Source organism: Pezoporus wallicus, unplaced genomic scaffold, assembly GCF_028554395.1.
Source record: "Pezoporus wallicus isolate ANWC-B61680 ecotype Strahan unplaced genomic scaffold, APGP_CSIRO_Pwel_v1 contig_3486, whole genome shotgun sequence".
In the NCBI taxonomy this organism is placed as follows: Eukaryota; Metazoa; Chordata; class Aves; order Psittaciformes; family Psittacidae; genus Pezoporus; species Pezoporus wallicus.
In genome coordinates this window covers 5,398,348-5,411,921 of record NW_026642292.1, presented here as the reverse complement: position 1 = coordinate 5,411,921, position 13,574 = coordinate 5,398,348, and positions in this window count along the sequence as shown.

The window sequence follows — 13,574 nt, the reverse complement described above, 5'->3', positions numbered from 1 at the left end:
ATAGAGCCACTGATAAAAAATAAAAACTCTCCTTAAGTGTCAACAATCAAGGAACATATGAAGTTGAATAAAAGGAGAGCTTGATCAAATTGTGAGGCTGACACGAAAACACAAAACAGCATGCATACTACAACTTAAAATCAGCTATCCAATGCCCAAGGCAGTCTCAACGTCATTAAATTCCCTGCCCTTCCAGTGCTGTGGGAGCTGTGTTTTCACATCATTAATGGAAGAACAAAGGGGACTTCTGGAATGATATCACAATGAAACAATGAGCATGGCTCTTTCAGCTGATATAATAAGAACACTTTGTTAAAACAAATGTCAGGATCAATCAGTGCAGTAATCATCAAATTGTAGCTTCAAACTTCTGTTTGTTCCAAACAAGCCTTCTCAGCACTATATCTGTAGTTTGTCCCAAGACAGTCATGGCTTCTGCTCTAAAGCATCTATAGGACTTTGGTCAGTTTTGTTCACCAGAGGATCCACATTACTCCTGCCTTCAGGGAACCAGTCTTAAAAAATGAAGAATGGCTGTTCTCAGACCAGCTCAGTCATTTTGCTTGCTTGCACCCTGACTCTAAATGGGGAAAATACACAACTAATTTCTCTTTTGGACTGTATTATTTTCACATTACCCAAGCAACACTGGACACTGAGGGCTTTCCTGTAGTGTAGAGATTGTTGAATATGTCAGAAGGATGAGTGATGAACCAAAGTGACAGCTTCCACAACTTATGCTGCATGTTTCATAGACCTGTTTTTCCCCCATATCTCAAAGTACAGGGTACAATTCAATCCATTGTCAGCTTATAAAGCAGAGGAGAAAGCCTTTTGGGGTGTATTTCTTGGTCTCTATGTCCTGGGTTCAGCAGTAGCAGTCATTTTTTCTCCTTCTTGGTAGCTGGTGCAGTGCAGTGTTTTGACTTTCAGCTCGGGAACAGAGCTGATAGCAAGGATGTTTTGGTTTGGCCAAGGACTTTGTGAGCCTCATGCTCTGCCAGGGAGGAGGCGAAGCCGGGAGGAAGCAGAGACAGGACACCTGACCCAAACTGACCAAAGAGGTATTCCATACCACAGCTCGTCATGCCCAGGATGTAACTGGGAGTTAGCCAGAAGGGCTGGGGGACTGCAGGGTTGGAGGAGGTATCGGTCGGAGCTTGGTCGGGCTGGGGGGGGGGGCGAGTTATAGGTTGGCTGATGGTGAGGTGTTGTATTCTCTTCCCTTGTTATTTCCTTTATCATTATCATTACTGGTGGTAGCAGTAGTGATTTGTGTTATACCTTAGTTACTAAACTGTTCTTATCTCAACCCATGGGAGTTGCATTCTTTTCGATTCTCCTCTCTGTCCCTCCGGGAGCATGGGGAGGGCAAGAAAGGGGGGAAGTGAGCGAACGAATTACCTGACTGGGTTTAAACCACGACACTCTAAAATCCAGTAAATCTTCCTGCATCCATGTACACACCCAGAAAATCTAGCAGTTCACCAAGGTAGGAATTAAAAATGTTACATAAAGTAAAAAGTTTAAAACTTTAAAAGGTTAAAAATACAATTTCCTATCTCTATCTTTAAATACTTTGAAGGTACTAATACATTGTTTTGGAGTGTTTGTAGAAAATTCATCTTAAATAGACCATCTAGCTCATAGTAAAGATGAAATTCTTTTGAGTAAGTGTTTCAGACATGTACAACAGAAAAATATTAACATGGTTTTGTACCTACATGTGAATTCAAACTGCACTTAGGAGGATTATTTACTGCTTTTCTTATGAGAAAAAAAATAAATTCACGCAGACCATAAAATCATGAGTAAAATCAATGCTAAAATTAGGGACTGAATATATAAGAAATATGCATAGAGCAAAAAATATGGTGAAGTAAGAACTCGGTGCTACAGTGTTCAGATGATTCATAACTGACTCATTAAACTGCAAGGCAGAAAGGAGAAAGAAGGTCAATGGCTATTGCTGCGAAATCCATTTCCCTTTTACTTTATTCATAACTTTTTGAAGAACAACTCTTTATATTCTTAGCTGATACTACAGCACATACCGTTCTATCCCATCAGCTCCTGTTTATATTTATCCTAAAATGCTGAGAGTTTACCATTCAGTCCAGCTCAACATAAGGTTCACAAATAACAACTCTGCAGGGCTAAAACTGCAAGTGCAAAGAATGTGTTGGAGTTTTAATTAAAAAAATCACAGATTAAATCCACTTTTCATTTTTAAGACAGGATAGCAAGAAATGCTGTTGCAGCTACCTCCACCTTGTTTTCCTGAAGGAGTGGCAAAGCACAGAAAGGCTGGAAATCTTGCAGCCCACTGGGAGGCTCTTGTGAATTATGACTGCTGAAAAGTGCTGAGCAGGAAAGTTGGACCCTGGCAGAAAGGAACTCAGGTGTATTCACCGTGTCTCTGCATAGCTGTAGAAAGAAATAGCATTGTTTTACAATGAGCTTTAATTAACCCAACCTGGAACAAAGTGCACTGCATATTTTAGTAATTCTTCAGCCCTGTAATCTTTGCAGGGGAGCTTAGATAGGCCTGTCAAGTTATAGATGCCTAATGAGGATTTTATCCATTAGGATGTCAAGTACTGACTTGCCTCTGGTGTCAATCACTATTCAGCAGGAATCTAACCCATTAATCAATACATAGCTCACATTGCTGAAGACAGCAGTGAAGACAGTTATTTCTCTCCAGATCTGTACGCCTTAAAATAATGATGCTGCTTCTTTAAGACTGGTGTTCTATTCCTAAAAATAGAATACAAGGTTTCAGGCAAATATCTTGGCAAATCAGGTGTTAGCATCTTATGAGTAATTAAAAGATGAGACAGGTGTCTGTAGCAGTCTTCTGAATCTATTTTATATCTATTTTGTGAAAGGGCTTTTATTTTAAGATGACAAGACAAAAGCTTTAAAATGATCACAGCATCTAATTGGTAGCAGTCTCCAAAACTGACTTGTATATTTTTTTCTCCACATCAGAAAATGAGTCTGATAATTCTTTGATTGAGGTCAGTAGAATTGTTGCCATTCAATTATGCCTTAAACCTGCAATGGGATTTGCTAATTAGTATAATGTCAAAGCCAGTGAAGTGATGAGTAAAGGGTTTTTATGATGAATAGTCAATAATAAGCATTTTCCTTTATTTTTTTCTGAAAGGCCAACTTTCAGGATTAGGGGAATATTAAATGCCAAATAACTATTTCAAAAGGCCAAATTCTGCAATCAATACTCAAGGTAACGTTGCAAAATCCATTTCAGACCAGTTTGTGTGGCTTAAGGTGATACCTGAGGTGTATAAAGATGGCAGCATCAGAGCTGATCTGAGGAGCTGTCAGAAGCAGATTAAAAACACTCACGAGGAAAAGAGTGCCAAACAATGCCTTCAGTAAATCCTCCCCTCCCTGTTCTTCTGTAGTTAGTATTAAACAAAATCCTCACTGGTCAATCAACTCAAATTCAGAAGTCTGAAAATCATTCTGCTTTTCCCACAGCATGATAATGGTCATGAAAAGAATTTTGCATCTTTAATCCACCATGATTACTGAGGAAAAAAAATCTCAGAACTTTTCTGTCCACCAGAATCGTGCCCACTGATCCTGCCCACTGCCCATCCTGAAACTGTTCCAGAAATTGATGTCAAGATACAAATGGGAAGCAATAGCACTCACAGTTGTTTTTTTTCACCACTGTTATTGGTATAGTCTAGTTAAGAATTATCTCCACATATATTTCTCATATTTGCAGATAGCTGTTCAGTTTATGGAAGCTACGAGAGCTGTAATGTACCAAACAAAATCTTTATTCTTTCTAACCTATTTAGAACACCCCATCTTTATAGACATGGTTTTATTATTTGATAATCATGTACTAACACAATGTGATGTGTTTATTTCCAACAGTACAGGGAATGCTGAGTTATTTGTTCATCCTACACAGTGTCCCCCAAATAAAGTACTGGCTCCACTTCATTCACTGAAGTTTTCCCACAGCTGGACCAGTTTACCATACATCTTATTTTGAGTATTTTAAAACAGTTAACATCTTTTATTCATTCTGTTGTATAAGAGAAAAAAGTAAACACCTCTAGATTTATTCCCCTCCTCTTGCATAGGAGTCCTTGTGGGAATCCTGAAAAACTGCAAAACGGTGAGTGTAATCTGGATTCGACTGATATGTTTGTTTGCATTTTGAAAGCCAGAGCTGTCTCCCAGTTCTCATCTCTTATGTAGCTCTGCTGGTGTCTGAGCCCCAGGCACTCAGTCACTTTGGCCATGCCTACAGAACACATAGAGGAAGACCTCTGTTCTCACAGTCCAGCCTTATGGTTTCCCCTAGAGCTTAAAGACTAGCAGCAGGGTTAGCTAGCAGCTGAGAGCAGGGACTGCTGGCTACTAAAATGCAGACTGACACACAGGCATGCCTGTGGCTTAGGCACCTAATGCAGTGGGAATTAGGTACCTAAACACCCCCAGGGCTCAGCTCTCAGACACTGCAGTAGTGGTTGCCATTATCTGTTCAGAGAGCAAAATATTAGATTACGTAAACTACTCCTAAGGCTACTAACAGTGCACGGCTCTTAATTTTCTCAGTTATTCATGTGTTTGATCTCAGAGGCAGCAATAACAAAGGCATTTGGGAAAATGAACTGCATGGCATCCTACAGACAAGCAGATTTCACAGGATGGAAAACTTGTTAAATATATTCTTTGAAACATAATCCATTAGGTCCAACAGTACAAACCCCTAGACTGCTTGGCATAAAAAAAGAGAATGATGCAAAATCCTGGGGAAGAGATGCACAAGGCTGACAGCAAACAGGAAAACAGATAAAAATGAAAGAAGCTAAATCCGGATGGTTGTATAAAAATTTTGTTTCTCAGCACACACAAATACAGAGGGATATAGAGAAGGTCTCCCATCCCTTGAACAGACATTAACAAGCTTCCCACTCAAAGTAGTGTTCTGTATATATAAAACACAGAGACTGACCTTCTGTATCTATTCATCATGAGAGAAGTAGTGCATGAAATACCGTAATGAAGCTCTCAGACTGTGTCTCAATCAGTGGTTAATTGGGTCACTTTTCCAGTGTATCTCCTAGTAACACTATTTAGTCTTCTTTGATTCACACTGTGTAGTGTTGCCTGAGTTGCAGAAACCGAGTATGTGTTCCAGAAGCACACCTGGTGTACTGCCACCACAAACTGGCACTAAATCACTGACAGATTTGCGCTAGTCGGAAATTTAAAATAATGTGCAATGTGGCATCCAGACCTCCTCCCTAACTCTTTCATTCTACATATTTATTCTTACTGGTCTGCACTACTTGCTAATATAAACTGGGCCTCAAATACCACTTTTTGCAAGTGTTCGCAATTGCTGTTAAAGAGACTACTAAAGTGGTTCTGGCTTCATCCATAAAGACCGATGAGAGAAAGGCAAGAGAGAACAGAGGAGAGAAGGAGAGACAAGGGCAAGGAGGACTCCTACCAACATGGCTCACAAAGAGGCTGGCAGAATGATACTCTGAAGCTCTCAGAACATTTTGGGGAAATGGAGTGGAAAGATGCAGGCTTTCTCCCACTACCAAAGGGTAAGATCTGAAAGGAACCTGAGTCATTATTAATATAGGAAGGTAGATATGGATGCTGCCTATAACATTTATTTTCTTGTTATCCAAGAGCTCAGCTCTGAATATATTCTAACCAAAAATATATACTTGAAAACTCTCTTCCTTATTGTATTTTATTTATATATTATCACACCCGGCTTGCATTCTGAGATGATAGGATGACATGAGGTGCATTATTGACCATGAAACAGAGATGAAACAACCATTTACCATCCCTGCCTGCTTCATGACCTTCACCTAGTCATCTTCTCCTTCAGATAGTGTTGAATATGGCAAAATCCTTTCCTGTCTGAAAATTATCTGAATAAATAAGATGGTAGATAGTAGATAGCATGAAGGAAATGAAACAACAATTTATATATTTTGTGTCAAAGAAGATGATATGCATAGGTGAGAAATTAAAAACAAGTAGTCTGGGTTTTAAATAGAGGTAAAAATAAAATTACAGATAGAGATGGACATTGCCTGTGGGAATGACTAATAGTACCTTCACTCAGGACATGCAGCTGAGTTTTCAGCCTACATGAAGATTCTATTTGTCCCCTGTGCATGCTATGAGGCAGTGATGTGAACACATGTTACATATGATACACTTTGTTGTTTCACAGTCCACAGATTCCAGGTGGACTTTCAGTATGGGCGAAATCAATGAAGGTGCTGAATTACTGCAGAGTTTAATCCTGAAGCATCTGCATGGGGCCAGGTTTCAACTCTTCTGAGTTGCAACTGCATTTTGAGGTATTAAGCTCTATTTAAAATCAGAACACAACAAAACAAAACAAAACCAACCAAGCAAAAAATAAAACAGAACAAAAAGGCAAAACCCCACCAAAACCAGTCTGAACTGAAAACTGTCTTTTGGCTTTTTATCTGGACGCATAGAAAATTAAACAAAAGCCCTTCAACTTAATAAACCATGCAAGATAAACCTTCGATCATGTCAGGCTGGAAAGGACTGCTTATGTTTTACTGCATGATATACCATCAGGGACTACATCAAATATTTTCATTCGAGTGGGATTTGAAAGTGAGGATTTTCTGTTTCATCGTGGTGTTTTCTCAAATGTTCTTTCTAGCATTTACCTTGTTCAATACACTATATATACATGTAACATATTACATATATGGGGACACAATTTCCTTAGTTTTGTAAGCTACATAACTTTTGGAATCACTTAATAAGAACCATTTGCATAACCAAATAGAAGAACTACAAAAGAAGAGATTTTGAACAAATGAGATTGAATACTAAAGGAGGATAAATTATTAAACACAAAATTCAGCACCACACTCAGCATAGCTTTCCAGTGTAAGAGCTCAGTGGTAAGTTTCTATAATTAAAAAAAATAAATGTACTCAGCAAACACACTTTTAATCATATTCAGAGGTTGATGATCTTTGATATTTTACTAAACTTCAGTATCTAAGGCTTCTTGAGAAAAACGTGGATATTTAAAAGACCTTTATTAAATACTGCATCTTGCTTCTATTGCATTTTAAAGGAGCAAAAACTGAAGTTCTCCATTAAAAAATCATCAGTGTAAAATTATCTTCAGGTTTCAAAGAAGATTAAAAATCATAATGAAATTTAAGAACTAGGTGTCTATACACAGTAAGATATCAACTTCTGAGTTTTGCTGCAGTGGCAATTTTATGTTTGCCCTGTGGTTTCAAGTCAGTGGCAGCATTTACAAACCTTGTATCTGCAGGTCATCCTGAATGAATGGAAAAGTCTATTTATGTAGTTTGAGAGCCTGTAAGGAAATTTTTCCTCACTATTTTCCCTATAAATCTATGACAGCATGCCCTATTTAACAGAACATATTTGGATATGCTTCCAATGATGTATTCATTATCGATTTTCCATTATTTCACACTGTACAGAGTTATTTATGTCTTATATATATGAGATCATAAAAGCATCTTTGTATACCCTTTTTGTAGTAGCACTGTGGCTACTTAAAGTACAGGACATCAGAATACCAATGATAACAGGTAATAAAGGAAAAATCTGAAATATATTCAGTGACTGTTAGATGTTCAAAATAGTGTGCCCCAAATCCTGTCTTCAGAGATGTACAAGCCCCACAGATAGCTAGATAACCAAAGCTAACTCAAGGATTATGCTTTTCTTCAGTCAGTCTTTTGCAGGTGGACTCAAATGTCAAAAAACACAAACTAGAGATGTGCTGTCACCATATGATGTACACTGCTACTTCAATTGTTGGTAGCCATATTCCCCTTTAACTGTGTATTATCATTTACGTGATAAAAATAGCTTCCCATTGCTCCCAAGTAAAAAGAAACAATTACATGCCAAATTATAATGAACATCAATTTTTAACAAGATTTACTGTAAATTAACAATTGTTTCCTTTATTAATACGTTTTAGAAGACTGAGAAGTTATCCATCAGGAAGCCCTGTATTATTTATTCATATGACTTTTAAATGAAAACTCACACAGTGAGAACTCTTTTCACAAGCTAGATGAAATAAATAATAAAATTTAACTGGATACCATACAAGAGCTATGGTTATCCTATAAATTTACTCTGTTGTCTGAAATATTCATAGCAATATTTCCTGTCTTAAAGTTGTTTGCATGCAAACAGCAACTCCCATTTCCCCAGCCCACTCCATTCATAACTGATCACCCCCTCATTTTGCTCATACGTTTAGTGCAGTACTTATTCTCTGACTGTATTTAGGCCTGCCAAAATAAATACTTAGCACTGGCAAACAGTATCCAACCAGCATGCATTTAAACGTAGCAATTACCCTGAAGAGTCTAGCAGAGACTAATAAGGGAGCCATTTTGAAAGTAATCTGGAAGAAGCACCAGAGAACAGTATGTGCTATACGGAAGTATTTCACTACAAGGCAAGGAGCAGAAAACCTAACACCTCTTTCCTCAACTAGCAAGTTATTTGCAATTATGCTTAAACTATCCAACACAGTGAAAGTCATAAATGTCCCAGATGCTTTTGTTTAAATAAGTCGTGAAATAGTTCAAGGAGCCACATTCATCAAATTATTGGGAAAGGTCACTTTTACAGACATCTTTCAAGCCAAAAATTTTTCAGTGGGTTTGCAAATTTCTCTAAATACGCATTTCCATCTCTGCTTGAATGATGAAAAATTCTCATTCTTGTAACTTATATGAATACAGCTATTTAAAGATTAAGTGATTCTTCAAAACAGAGTGTTTATAGTTAGTCACTTGTACCACATGAAACAATTCCAAGACCCCAAAGATTACACAGTGGGGAATAAGTAAAATTATAGCAACGCTTAGAAAGAAGCAAGAACAAGCAGGAAATTAAAAATGGTTTAGTATTGTCCACAGAATTAAAATGGTGGTCACACTACACTCTTAGCATGGGGATTATAACATGAATTTGTGAATAAATTGCAAGCTTGTCCCATCAAAAGTTGTTTCTGACATTTCCATTTGACAATGCCGATTTTAACAAGTTTTCATTTACTTTCATTTATTAACTCTTGCAGTGAAAAGGTAATAGGTAAAAGTGACTCTATTCTACAGGTGAAATAAGACAAGTGAGCAAAATTTTCTTTAGGGGCAATGGATGAAGCCCCTTTTAGTTTCAAAGAGCTTTGCCCATTCACCCATAAGTAATTTTAGATATTTTATCCTGCACAGCTACACAAAGTAAAGAAAATTGCTGTAAGCAACACTACAATTTTTCACCATGTGAAATGTCTTTTTGTGCCAAACCTAACTAACTAAATTATTTCCAATTTTTTTTGTTTAAATATGGTGATACATATTAAGCATTGTGAAGTGCTGCAATTTTATAGGGGCTAAATGTAAAGATAATACATGAAATTCTCTCAAATCTTTGTGGAAATATCATGACTATTTCTCTGAAGAAAATATTGTTTCCCTATAAGACAAATCCCCATACTCAGAAGTACATAGAATGATTTTGACCAAGATCAACTGATAGGTAAAAATTGCAAACCAGCAGCTATTTTATTGTTTTATAAAGTACTTTAGGCTAGCTAGGCCTTGAAAGGTTACCCAAAATATGTAACTGGATCCTAATTTTCTCCTCAACTTGTACATCTAAAATTATACAGGTCTTGCCAAGGAGAAGTAATTACAGGTGAGATCAGCTCTGACACCAGTGTTGTAATCTGAACTCTGGATGTTTTCAGATGGTCAGTAATGTCCATAGGTATCAAATCACAACTCTATGCTTCTTTCCCTTTCAGGAAACACACTGGGGTCCCGTCTGATCAGTTACACCTTAAAAATGACTAGCAACTGAGTCATAAATATTCTGCCCTGGGACAAAACACATACCACTGTGAAACCTCAGAGGCAAGGCTCAGTTAACATAAGCACTCAGCAAGTCAGTAGAAATACAGCACTTTTCACTAGATTAAGACATTCCCAGTTGGAAGATAGCCCTAATTCCAAGTAAGAAATTAAGTGTGCTATGTTCCTGCTATGAATATTTGCTTTATGCCCTTCAAAGTTGTGAGAATAGTTGCACTACTTTTTTTAAGACATCTGCTTTTTCCATTACAATATACATTATAGCATAGAAAAGGTAGTATTATTTGGGGAGCATGACTTCTCAAATACCATTTATTCAGCTAAAACAACATATACAACTCCTTCATTCTTTTAAAATATGCAAGTTAATCAAGCAGCAACAGGATTTTATGTACAAGTATCTGCCCTGCTCCAAGCAGGTTTTAATGAAGCAAGATGAAAATCCGCTAAAAACAATTTGTCCTTCGCTATGTTTACAGCCAAAACATAGTAGCCTTTCAGCTGCACCTACTGCTGACTCTTGTCATCAAGTAACTTTTTAAATGGAGGCAAGGGTTGAAAACTGAGGTTCCAGCCACTGATAACATCAATATGAACCTGGTTAGTTAAAAGTCAATAGAATTACTCAGATTTGGATAAGTGTGTCTGAGATCAGAATCTGGCACTATGTCTTATCTCACTCTCTGGGGCAGCAGCCTTGCCTTTGAGAACTGATGGCGCATGCTGTCAGCACGTGTGTGCAGCTCTCAGCTTTCCTGAAAACAAAAATTAATGGCACAGAGCAGTTTGCTGTATGACTCTGCCACATACTTGATTTCAGCAGTGGTGCTCTGTGTCACTTATTAACTACTACAGTAGAAAATGTGATGAAGTGGGAATGATTGCAATGTAACACCATTTTTGTCAGAATTCTAACATTTTCAGCAGCTAAGTCTGACATAAATGCATCTGGATCAAGATACAAAGAATCATTTTGTGTTCAACAAGCAACAGCTTGACTCTGATGAATGTGGTTTAAAACATCTGTTTTTACAGAATAGATTTTAATTTCTCAAATAATTGTAAAGTTCAAAAGACAAAATTTTCCTTTTAGGAGAAAATGCTTTCTAACATGTCGTTATAATGAATCACTTCCATCTATTTGCACTGCATTTTCAACCGTAACTAAAATTGATATAAAGTTTAGGCACTCTGCTAAAAGTAAAACAAAAATAAGAATCATGGCACCTAAGATACAAAAGCTGTATTAAAGGGGAAATCTTTTTAAATATGTTGACATTCTAATGTAAATTTAAAACCTCTGCTGACTCACAACGCTTCCAGTGATATCAGTGATAAGCAAGAACAGAATTTACATCTGAGTGGTTTAAGTAGCTCAAACTTGTCTACTTATCTTAATCAAAAGGTCATGAAAAATGACCTCCAAAACCATGCAACTGAAATGGGTACTGAATGACTTTTAGCAGAACTGTAACAGATTACAATTCAACTAATTACACAAGCTATATAATATTTTGCTATTTTGTAGAAATAAATGCTTGTAAAAGCATTCACTCATTAATTTCTCAGCAAGATTTATGAAATATAGGGTTTGAATGGTGCACACAGCATCTACAGTTTGAATAACTCTACTTATAACTTAACTAAATAACTTAACTGAATTAGTCAGTGGGACCCCACTGAAATGATTGAGCCTACCAAAACTCACTTGAATTTGCTGAAGGTTCACAGTGTAGACAAATGAGAACAGTTTCATGAGCTATCACATTGCTGCTGTGAAGTTGAAAGTTACTGATGAAAATTATTCATGTATTTTTGTGGGTTTTAAATACTGAATAAATTATCATAGGCTTCCTTTTAAGTGCCTTGATAGTTTCCTTTTTCATACCACAATACTCGAGACACAGTGACACTAGGTGAAATGCATCTCGACTGACAGAATATGTATTACCTGCCTTGTGAGCCATTTGTAGGGTTTTTTAGGTGGGAGGTTTTGAGAGGCAGGCTTACCCCAACAGCAGGAGAAATGTTCATAGGAAGGCTGTTTCTGAGTGGCAGTGGCTTTCTTGCCTTAAATGCTTCAGATGGAGTTGGCTGTGCTAGCATTCAACTGTGGGAAGAAAATTAAGGATTGAGCTCCCAGTATGAGTGGGAAGTGCTTCATCAGCTGGAGCTTTGGGCTTTGCCCCTTTTAGCTAGAGCTGTTGGCTTTGCCTCTCTCCTGATTTTAAACATAAGCCTAGGAATGGGATGAACTGTACCCTGAGACACCTAGCATTGTTCCAGAGGACTGAAAAGTGTTCAGGCATAAGCTCTTTGCACAGCCTCCCCAACCACTGGTCCTCCCTCTTGCATCCACACTGCAACTGGAGCTATGGTTTTCATGTCTCTCCTAACCCTGGGCTGAGCTTTAGTCCTAGGCTTTCTAGCATGGCCCAGAAGTAACAATTTTGGGAAGGTAATTCTTTCCCACCCTTTCAGGGGAGGCAGGTGTTGCTACAAAAATGGGGTACTGGAAAGAATCTACCTGTGTTGTAGGCCGACCTGCAGACTGTGTTGAGAAGGTCAAGCTGCCCTTCCTCCTTTTGTGAGAGGTGTACCCTTGAAGAAGTTACAATTTATACATAATTTGTTTTGAATCATTGCAGTAAGAAAGAACACTATGCCCACATCTATTTCAACAGCAGACATTTTACTGACCCTTCTGGGTGCAGGACATGGCCAAATGCTATCATTGAAAAGTAATTAATTAAAATAGACAAAACATGACTAAAACGTCTAAAATGCTGCCATGAACGATTGTGTTTGTATGTATAGAAATGCAGTGGGAGAGCCATGCAGACAAGAATTGAAATTTTGTGGTGATGAAACCACCATAAATAGTTTCAAAGCCAATGCTTTTTGCTCCCATGTTCTTAAATCTGAAAGCATTCCCATTTCTAGTCACACTACCATTAAATGCCAGTTTATATGGAAAGAAGGAAACCCCTCAATCTATGCTCCATAAGTAGATGCCCCTTAAAACAAACGCTCACATAAACAAAAAATGAACTATATTTGGACTTTAGGTTTTCAAACACGCTAAAGTACTGCAATCAACCAGATGTTCTTGTTGATGGGTCTGCAGCTATTGATTTGCGCTCCTTCTCATATTAGCAACTGAAAGCTGATTCATATTCTCCCAGAATATAAATTTTAAAGAAAATAATTCTCCAGCTGAATTTACATAATTGAAGAGATTCGAGCAGTGTCAGATAGCACACAGCAAGTAGCTTTTGCAAGTTGTAGTTAAATATAAACCTTTTCTTTCACTGTAAACTGGAAGATGCAACCTCTAAAACCCCAAATGTAAGGATGAATTTTCTGAGAAAAGTTTGCGTGACATCCCCAAGTGCTCCAACATCAAGCTAGAAGACTCATATACAGCAATAATCCTAAGAATGGGAAGATCATTTGCAAAGGCTGCTCAGTAAATTCATTTCTATACTAGAACATAAATACAAAAAGTCCTCCAAAGTCACAAAGAGTATCATTAAATTTATGTGTAGGTGTGTATATATACATATATATGTATTCACCATCTGCTTTTTAGTAACAGAAGAAAAGGAAACATCTTGCTTA